This window comes from Sciurus carolinensis, unplaced genomic scaffold (genome assembly GCF_902686445.1).
Source record: "Sciurus carolinensis unplaced genomic scaffold, mSciCar1.2, whole genome shotgun sequence".
Classification (NCBI taxonomy): Eukaryota; Metazoa; Chordata; class Mammalia; order Rodentia; family Sciuridae; genus Sciurus; species Sciurus carolinensis.
The window spans coordinates 1,893,961-1,904,575 of record NW_025920130.1 but is presented as its reverse complement, the minus strand read 5'-3'; positions in this window follow the sequence as shown (position 1 = coordinate 1,904,575).

Sequence of the window (10,615 nt, the reverse complement as noted above, 5' to 3'; positions counted from 1 at the left end):
TTGAAGAGTTATTAAAATCAACTAAAATAGTTTAAAATATATCTAAATACTAGAGAGAAGAAATATTCCTAGTATTTAAGTCTTCAACTTTCCAGGATTATGAAAAAACAATATAGCTGAATACAAACTGAAAGATTGATATAAGGAAGAAATAAACACCTTTTATCTCATTTCATAATTGAGTTTCAACACAAAATACAAAATTTAAAATATATAATTGATTCTTATTAATTTAGTGTGAACACATAAAAATTGCAACCAGTGGACTGGGGATATAGCTCAGTTGGTAGAGTGCTTGCCTCGCATGCACAAGGCCCTGGGTTCAATCCCCAGCACCACCCACAAAAAAAAAAAAAAAAAAAAAAAAAAAAATTGCAACCAGTGACTGAAGAATACATGGAACTCGTTAAAATCTTAAAATCTGAAGTTCCCTAGGCCAGATACCACATGTTATGAATTCCCATGGTTTAATATTCTACTGACCTGGAGTTGAAACATAATCTAGTTTGATTAGTAATTATCAAAATAAAATTATTGCTAGAATTTTAAAAACATAGTCAAGCTATGAATTAAGAATAAAATATGAAAAGCATAATGTATAAGGAATTAATATATCTAAAACTTAGGGATAATGCAAATGTAGCAATTAGATAAAATTTATAATCTCAAGTATTCACATTAAAATGATGAAAAATTCAAATGATGAAAGTTATCAACCAGTTTTATACGTGAAAACAAAAATTGAGTTGTTTCAAAGAAGGAAAGAATGGATGGGAGAGAGGAAGAAAGGAAGGAAGCAGAAAAATGTTTATAGAACTTAATGAAATCAAAATTCAGCAGGGAATTGACATACTCAAGAATTTCCTCTCAAAATAAAAATAAAATTGATAGCAATCAGGTAGATTAATTTAGGCAAAACAATAATTTAGGCATAAACTATTAAAAGAATTAGAATAATATGAAATTTCTGCAGATTCATTTGAAAACTTAAGTAAACAAATGAATACATTCCAAGAAAAAAATCTTAATTACAACAGACACAAGAAGATAGAGACACACACAGCAAAAGAGAATACCACCCCAAACCAACTACAGGACCCATTTGTTTTATAGTTATTTATAACAATTCACAGGTAATTCCAAATGTAAGCAAACTCTTACAAAGTATAGGACAGAAAGGAAAAATGATACATCTGTTTATTATGTTGCCATTAAATCATCAGTGTCAAAACCATATTTACATGTAGAAGAAAGTCATGAATATGGAAGAAAAATCTTAAAATTAGCAAACTCCTTGTAATATATAAAAGGGACAATGCATTGATTTAAAGTTTTTATTTCTGAAATGCTTATGGACTAAAATTGTGAAAGAAAATAATAAATTTCTTTAAATACTTTTTATGGTTTGGATATATGCCATTTTCCCCAAAGCTCATGTGTGAGACGATGGAAAAATTTTCAGAGGTAAAATGATTGGATTGGGAGAGGTGGAACCTGATCAGTGGATTAATCCACTTGAATGAATTAACTGGTAGTCATTATAGGAAGGCAGGTTGTAGCTAGATAATTAGGTAACTGGAGGCATGCCTTTGGGGGTTATATTTTCTCACTTACACATTTCTCTTTCTCTCTCTGCTTCCTGACTATTATGAACTGAGCAGCTTTCTCTTCTAGCACACTGTTCCGCCATGATGTTCAGCTGAGCCAAAAAAACACTTTTCCTTCTCTAAGTTGTTATTACTGGATCTTTTGGTCACAGTTGCATATTATTTTAGTCAATTTATGTATTAATTTTTTTAAAATATCAGTTGTAATTCCTCTCAAGGGTGAATTAAATAGACTGATATGTGAAAGGCATCCAGGGAGCTCATATTGCAGTTAATCTTCTGTTTCTTAAGATAGTTAATGAGTGTGTTAATGTCTGTTTCACTATTATGTATTAAGCTGGTCATAGGCATTTACAACCCCATAATGTAGAGAATTGGAAATAACAGTTTTAAAATCAAGGATTGGGAGTCAGAAAACCTGACTTCAAGACTGTGTCCTCACTAACTGCAATGTTCTGGGCACATTTTCCCATCACTCAGCAAGTTTACATAGATTAGTAACTCCAAAGTAAAAATATTTATAAAGAATTTACGAGAGATGTACTAAACAGAGGAAGGAAGTTCATCACAGGGTGTCTAAAATATGCTTCTGCTACTTTTATGAAAAGGGAAATTAAAAATCTTTCTATCCTGTTTTATAACTGTGCTGATTTTATTATGGAAAATGAGGTGGCATTTTAAAATTACTATCTCAGCCCTTAGCTATCCATTTTCAAACATTTCTTTAAACCCCAATGTTTAAAGGGTAAGGTCCACACGCTCTTGAATTAAAACCTCAATAATATTGTCCTAATCTTCTTTGGGGTATTTCTCCTTCCATTCTTGTTGCTTCTCTTGTGCCAAACTAGCTCATATGTAGGGTAAGGGGTACAGAGTCAAGACCCAGACTTCGGGAGTTGGGTGGAAGCAGGTTTGTTGCGAGCAGCCTGCAAACTCATTTATTGCAGAGAGAGCTATACATTTTATAGGTTTCTTGCCCAATCACAATGCATCATGGGGGGTCAGATCACCAGGTTCCTAAATGGGTTTCCTTGGTAACCTTGAGTCAATTTTGGGAGTTGTATGCTTTCCTAGGAGACCCGAGCAGAATGCTCCTCCCCCCAGCTATTCCTGTGGGGTCTGAAAGTGCGAAGGTTTTCCTTACATACTTGAGATGTTCACTACTGACAGCCAAGAACTAGGATCTCTCCCAACACATTCTCTTCTGTGAATTCTGCTCTGTTAAGGTCCCAAATGATTCTTTGATTTTCCTGCCTCCTAGTGTTGTCTCCTTGCATTGAAATCCCACAAATTCAGGATCCAGCTGAAACTACTCTCCTGATGACAGAGATCGCCTTAATTTTACTTCTCTGGAATATATTTCTTCTAAACTATTAAATAGTGGCAGCATGTGTGTGCAAAGTAATCAAATAGATTTAGCAAAGAGGAAAAAGTCTTCTATTACATTTATTATCTATCAAAATTAGGAACACTTAATATGTGGATTAATTACAGCAGCACAGCTATGCAATTTATAAATTAATATACTTACGAGGATGAGTTTTTTTCTTAATTGTAACAAAGAACTAACAATTTATAGTACTCAAGTCTTGCCCTTATCCTTAGTTATCAATCTAACATTCAACTTATTTAAAAAGTAGTAATAAATAAAGCTATATCATAGGTTTAATGAGTAATGTATGAAAATTTTAGATAAATGTAAAATTAATAAACGAGTGTCTGACAAAGTGAGGGTTCTAGGGGCTAGTTATTTTTAGTACTGTCATTTATTTTAAAGCACAGGTCTATTTTAAAATAAATTGATCTACCTCCCCCTGAGGCAGCAATTTCTATGGCCAAACAGACTGAGCAAAAAGTCTCCAAGACACAATGAAAAATCAACATAACAATAAAGCAAAGCATGTACTTTGATTCCCAGAGCTCAGACCCATACACATTTTATATTCCCTTCTTTATCAACTTTGATATAACAAACTATAAATGCTTTTCTTTTTAGGAGAGTTTATGTTCAAAGCTCTATCTAGAAAAAAGCTAGCACATGACAGACAACCCAAAACTATAGTCAGTATTCTATGAGATAAATGGCAAAAATAATTTTTCATGTAAATTTAGAAAACTATTTCTGATACCAAGTGAATATATAAGCCTCAGAATAAAATCTTTTATTTTCAGAAATTTGTAGAACTACACATTATGCTTTCTTTTTCACCTTAAAAACAGTCATTTGTAAAATCATTCCCTATACTGAACTTATATCGTATCATTTTTATGTAAAACAAATAATCAGTAATTAATATTTGTGTACAACCTGACATTTGACAGAATAAAACCAAGATAAAGTAACTTCTTCAAAATAAACAGGGAAAACTGAGATCAATTTTTAATCTGATTCCTTCCACCTTCTAAGAAACCAAAGTTTTAAAAAAAGTCATTAAATTTGAGTATAATTTACTAAATGATTACAACCATAAGCCTAGATGAATGTAAAGTAAACATGGGACTATTCCTTAAACTGTGGACTATAAAGGGACTAAAAGAATAGAAGAATAAAATATTAAAAGTACATTAATCCAGGATGCTCAAAATTTGCTCTTTGGGAATTTCAGAAAGGAAAAAGAAAACAAGTAGGAAATTTGTAAAATAATTTCATATTGTTTCTTTGATAAAGTGGAATGAACATATCTATATGAAAAAGCAAAATCTAGCCTGATTCCAAATAGGGCAGATGTTAAAAGACCTGTGTTCTAAACTTAAGTATGTTTAAAAAAAAAAAAAAAAAAAGAGGAAAAACAGGACAGCTTATAACAATATAAATAGAATGAAGACAGAAATCAGATATGTGATCAACTACTTTGGTTCTTAGAGTTCAAGGGAATAGAAGTTCCCTTACACTTTTAAGAGGAAAGATTTTGAACTTATGATTGGATACCCTTTCACATTGTCTGTGTAAGAACAATATAATGACATTTATCAATATACAAAATCTCAGGAAAAGTTTACCTAATAGATAAACATGTGTAGAAAGTCATTGGAAGGAGGGAGTATAGATATGTTTTAAAGTAACAGAATGTTTTCTAAAGCAAGAGTAACTGGAGGATGCCATCTCCACAGCTGGATTTGAGAACCTCACCTTGAGGCATGTGAAGAGTGACCATAGGAGAGAGATCATGGAGGTGTCATACCACAATGTAGAGAGTTGTTTGAGAATTTTGAAGTTTGGCTAGACAATGCAGGAAAGAAAGTCATGAATATGGTAGGACATCAAATGATGCCCAAGATGAGAAGTTAGTGTTCTGTACTACCATAAACAGCATTACCAGAATTTCAAAAATAGAAGTACAGGGTTTTTTTTTTATTATTCTTTTAAAATAAACTACAGATGAAAGCTATGGTATTTAATTATGATTATAAAACAGAATGTAGAAATATTCAATCATAAAATTATGAACATAAATGTACAACTACTGAGGTTGAGAGGTTAAAATGGAAAAATAAAACTTGCTTATCAGTTTTTTTAATAACTTTCAAATTGAGGTAACAATGAACTTAGTGTAGGAAACTAGTGATCACAGCTACACACTAATAATGAATGTCATAGGTAAAGATAAGGTTTTCATAGGAGTGGGAAAGTGACCTAAATTCTCATCCATGATTATAGGAAGTCAATCATTTTTAAACATACATGCCAATTTCTATTTTACTCCACACCTGTTGTTTAAAGATGATGCTTTTTAGTTTACTATAAAAATTAAAAAGTTTGCTGGCCATGGAGGCACACACCTGTAATCTCAGTGACTGGGAGACAGAGGCAGGAGGATCACAAATTCAAAGCCAGTGTCAGCAACTTAGTGAGGTCCTAGGTAATTTAGCAAGAGTTTCTCTATATTTAAAATATAAAAATAAAAAAGGGCTGGGGATGTGGTTCAGTGGCTAAGCCTGGGTTCAATGCTTAGTACAAAACTTTGTTCTTTGTTGATTTTTGCATTATTTGACTTAAAAATGTTGACATTTTTGCCAGTGCAGATTCCAGGATGCCTGTAATCCCAGTGACTGGAGAGACAAAGATTGCACATCCCACGCCAGTCCCAAGAACTTAATGAGACCTTCTCTCAAAATTTAAAAAACTAAAATAAAAAGGACTGGGCTTATAGCTCAGTGCTAAAGTATTCCTGAGTTCAATCCCCAGTACCAAAAACAAAATTACATTTTTAATTATATTATAAAATAAGGTGATTATATTATTGATCATTCCCTTGTATCAGTAAACTACCTCCTCAACACAGAATAGGAATTTTTGGAGCTATCACTAACACTGTAAATGAGTTAGAATAAATTACACCTATACTAGTAAGGTTTTGAATTATTGGTCACTTTTTAAGAACAAATTGTGTCTCTCCAATCAAGTCTCTTTATATGGTCATAAAGTGTTATATAATTATGCACATATATTTCTTTGTAAAAAATTATAAGCATTTTATATTCATATAAAAATGACTTTTTAGTTCTTTATATAACAGCAATTGAATGTTATATGATAATGATACTAATATTCACATTAATTTTATAAATAGCATATTAGTGAATTCTGTCAGGTTTTCCAAGGATATATAGATGGTTATTAATATGTCTTTAAATATGTCTTGCTTACCTCTGGTCATTCTTTCAAAATAATATTAAGGCATATTAATAACAACAGATACCTATACCTGGCTGGTAGTAATGCTTCTTCTACCTGAATGAAGATTTTCTTTAAGCCACATTGTTTTTCTCCTTTTATTTTTTTTTTATTTTTATTTTTTTATTTTTATTTATTTTTTATTTATTTATTTTTTATTGTGAACAAATGGGATACATGTTGTTTCTCTGTACATAGAGTAAAGGCATACCATTTGTGTAATCATACGTTTACATAGGGTGATGTTGGTTGATTCATTCTGTTATTTTTTCCCCTTCCCCCCACCCCTCCCATCCCTCTTTTTCCTCTATACAGTCCTTCCTTCCCCCATTCTTGCCCCCCTCCCTAACCCTCACTCTAACCCTAAAACTAACCCCTCCCACGCCCCATTATGTATCATCATCCACTTATCAGTGAGATCATTCTTCCTTTGGTTTTTTGAGATTGGCTTATCTCACTTAGCATGATATTCTCCAATTTCGTCCATTTGCTTGCAAATGCCATAAATTTATCATTCTTTATGGCGGAGTAATATTCCATTGTATATATATATGCCACAGTTTCTTTATCCATTCATCAACTGAAGGGCATCTAGGTTGGTTCCACAATCTGGCTATGGTGAATTGAGCAGCAATGAACATTGATGTGGCTGTATCTCTGTAGTATGCTGATTTTAAGTCCTTTGGGTATAGGCCAAGGAGTGGGATAGCTGGGTCAAATGGTAGTTCCATTCCAAGTTTTCTAAGGAATCTCCATACTGCCTTCCAGAGTGATTGCACTAATTTGCAACCCCACCAGCAATGTATGAGTGTACCTTTTTCCCCACATCCTCGCCAACACCTGTTGTTGCTTGTGTTCTTGATAATCGCCATTCTGATTGGGGTGAGATGGAATCTTAGGGTAGTTTTGATTTGCATTTCTTTTATTACTAGAGATGTTGAACATTTTTCCATATGTTTGTTGATTGTTTGTAGGTCTTCTTCTGTGAAGTGTCTGTTCATTTCCTTAGACCATTTGTCGATTGGGTTATTTGTAGTCTTGGTGTTGAGTTTTTTGAGTTCTTTATAGATTCTGGAGATTAGTGCTCTATCTGAAGTATGATTGGCAAAGATTTTCTCCCACTCTGTAGGCTCTTTCTTCACATTGCTGATAGTTTCCTTTGCTGAGAGAAAGCTTTTTAGTTTGAATCTATCCCAGTTGTTGATTCTTGCTTTTATTTCTTGTGCTATGGGAGTCCTGTTGAGAAAGTCTGGTCCTAAGCCGACATGTTGAAGATCTGGACCTACTTTTTCTTCTATAAGATGCAGTGTCTCTGGTCTGATTCCGAGGTCCTTGATCCATTTTGAGTTGAGTTTTGTGCACGGTGAGAGATATGGGTTTATTTTCATTTTGTTGCATATGGATTTCCAATTTTCCCAGCACCATTTATTGAAGAGGCTATCTTTTTTCCATTGCATATTTTTGGCCCCTTTGTCTAGTATGAGGAAATTATATTTATTTGGGTTTGTGTCTGTGTCCTCTATTCTGTACCATTGATCTACCTGTCTATTTTGGTACCAATACCATGCCGTTTTTCTTACTATTGCTTTGTAGTACAGTTGAAGTTCAGGTATTGCAATACCCCCTGCTTCAGTTTTCCTGCGAAGGATTGCTTTAGGTATTCTGGGATTCTTATTCTTCCAGATGAATTTCATGATTGCTTGTTCTACTTCTGTAAGGTACATCATTGGGATTTTAATTGGAATTGCATTGAATCTGTATAGCACTTTTGGTAGTATGGCCATTTTGACAATATTAATTCTGCCTATCCAGGAACATGGGAGATCTTTCCATCTTCTAAGGTGTTCTTTAATTTCTTTCTTTAGTGTTCTGTAGTTCTCATTGTAGAGGTCTTTCACCTCTTTTGTGAGATTGATTCCCAAGTATTTTATTTTTTTCAAGTCTATTGTGAATGGAGTAGTTTTCCTAACTTCTCTTTCTGAAGATTCATCACTTATGTATAAAAATGCATTGGATTTATGAGCATTGATCTTGTATCCTGCTACTTTACTGAATTCACTTATGAGTTCTAAGAGTTTTCTGGTGGAATTTCCTGGTTCCTCTAAGTATATAATCATATCATCAGCAAATAGGGATAGTTTGAGTTCTTCTTTTCCAATTCGTATCCCTTTAATTTCTTTGGTCTGTCTAATTGCTCTGGCTAGAGTTTCAAGGACGATATTGAATAGGAGTGGTGAGAGAGGGCATCCCTGCCTTGTTCCAGATTTTAGGGGGAATGCTTTCAGTTTTTCACCATTAAGAATAATATTAGCCATGGGCTTAGCATAGATGGCCTTTACAATGTTAAGGAACGTTCCCACTATCCCTATTTTTTCTAGTGTTTTGAGCATGAAGGGGTGCTGTATTTTATCAAATGCTTTTTCTGCATCTATTGAAATAATCATGTGATTCTTGACTTTAAGTCTGTTGATGTGGTGAATTACATTTATTGATTTCCTGATGTTGAACCAACCTTGCATCCCTGGGATGAAGCCCACTTGATCATGATGCACTATCTTTTTAATACATTTTTGTATGCGACTTGCTAAAATTTTGTTGAATTTTTGCGTCGATGTTCATTAAGGATATTGGTCTGAAATTTTCTTTCCTCGATGTGTCTCTGTCTGGTTTAGGTATCAGGGTGATATTGGCTTCGTAGAATGAATTTGGGAGGGTTCCCTCCTCTTCTATTTCATGGAATACTTTGAAAAGTATTGGAATGAGCTCTTCTTTAAAGGTTTTGTAGAACTCGGCAGAGAAACCATCAGGTCCTGGACTTTTCTTTGTTGGTAGGCTTTTGATGACTTCTTCTATTTCATTACTTGAAATTGGTCTATTTAAATTGTGTATGTCCTCCTCGTTTAGTTTAGGCAATTCATAGGTCTCTAGAAACTTGTTGATATCTTCGAAATTTTCTATTTTGTTGGAATATAGATTTTCAAAATAGCTTCTAATTATGTTTTGTATTTCAATCGTGTCTGTTGTGATATTTCCTTGTTAATTCTGAATTTTGGTAATTTGGGTTTTCTCTCGTCTTCTCTTTGTTAGTGTGGCTAAAGGTTTATCAATTTTGTTTATTTTTTCGAAGAACCAACTATTTATTTTGTCAATTTTTTGTATTGTTTCTTTCGTTTCAATTTCGTTGATTTCAGCTCTGAGTTTAACTATTTCCTGTCTTCTACTACTTTTGGTGTTGGTCTGTTCTTCTTTTTCTAGGGCTTTGGGCTGTAGTGTTAGGTCGTTTATTTTTTGAGTTTTACTTCTTTTATTAAATGCGCTCCATGAAATAAATCTTCCTCTAAGTACCGCTTTCATAGTGTCCCAGAGATTTTGATACGATGTTTCTTTGTTCTCGTTTACCTCTAGGAATTTTTTAATTTCCTTCCTAATATCTTCTGTTATCCATTCCTCATATAATAGCATATTGTTTAATCTCCAGGTGTTGGAGTAATTTCTGTTTTTTACTCTTTCATTTATTTCTAGTTTCAATCCATTATGGTCTGATAAAATACAAGGAAGTGTCTCTATCTTGTATTTGCTAACATTAGCTTTGTGGCATAATATATGGTCTATTTTAGAGAAGGATCCATGTGCTGCTGAGAAGAAAGTGTATTCACTCTTCGTTGGATGGTATATTCTATAAATGTCTGTTAAGTCTAAATTATTGATTGTGTTATTAAGATCTATGGTTTCTTTGTTCAATTTTTGTTTGGAAGATCTGTCCAGTGGTGAGAGAGGCGTGTTAAAATCACCTAGTATTATTGTATTGTGGTCTATTTGGTTTCTGAGATTGAGAAGGATTTGTTTGACATACATGGGTGAACCACTGTTTGGGCATAGATATTTATGATTGTTATGTCTTGCTGATTTATGGTTCCCTTAAGCATTATGAAATGTCCTTCTTTATCCCTTCTGATTAACTTTGGCTTGAAGTCCACTTTATCTGAAATGAGGATGGATACCCCAGCTTTTTTGCTGGGTCCATGTGCATGGTAAGTTTTTTCCCATCCTTTCACCTTTAGTCTTTGGGTATCTCTTCCTAAGAGATGAGTCTCTTGCAGGCAACATATTGTTGGATCTTTTTTATCCAATCTGCCAGTCTGTCTTTTGATTGATGAATTCAGGCCGTTGATATTCAGGGTTATTGAGATATGGTTTGTATTCCCGGTCATTTGACTCATTTTATTCATTTATTTGCTTATTTTTGACACGACTTGGTTCCTCTTTATTTGAGAGTTCCTTTAGGATATCTCCTCCATTTGCTGATTTGCTTCTTTGTTTTTCATATCTTCTT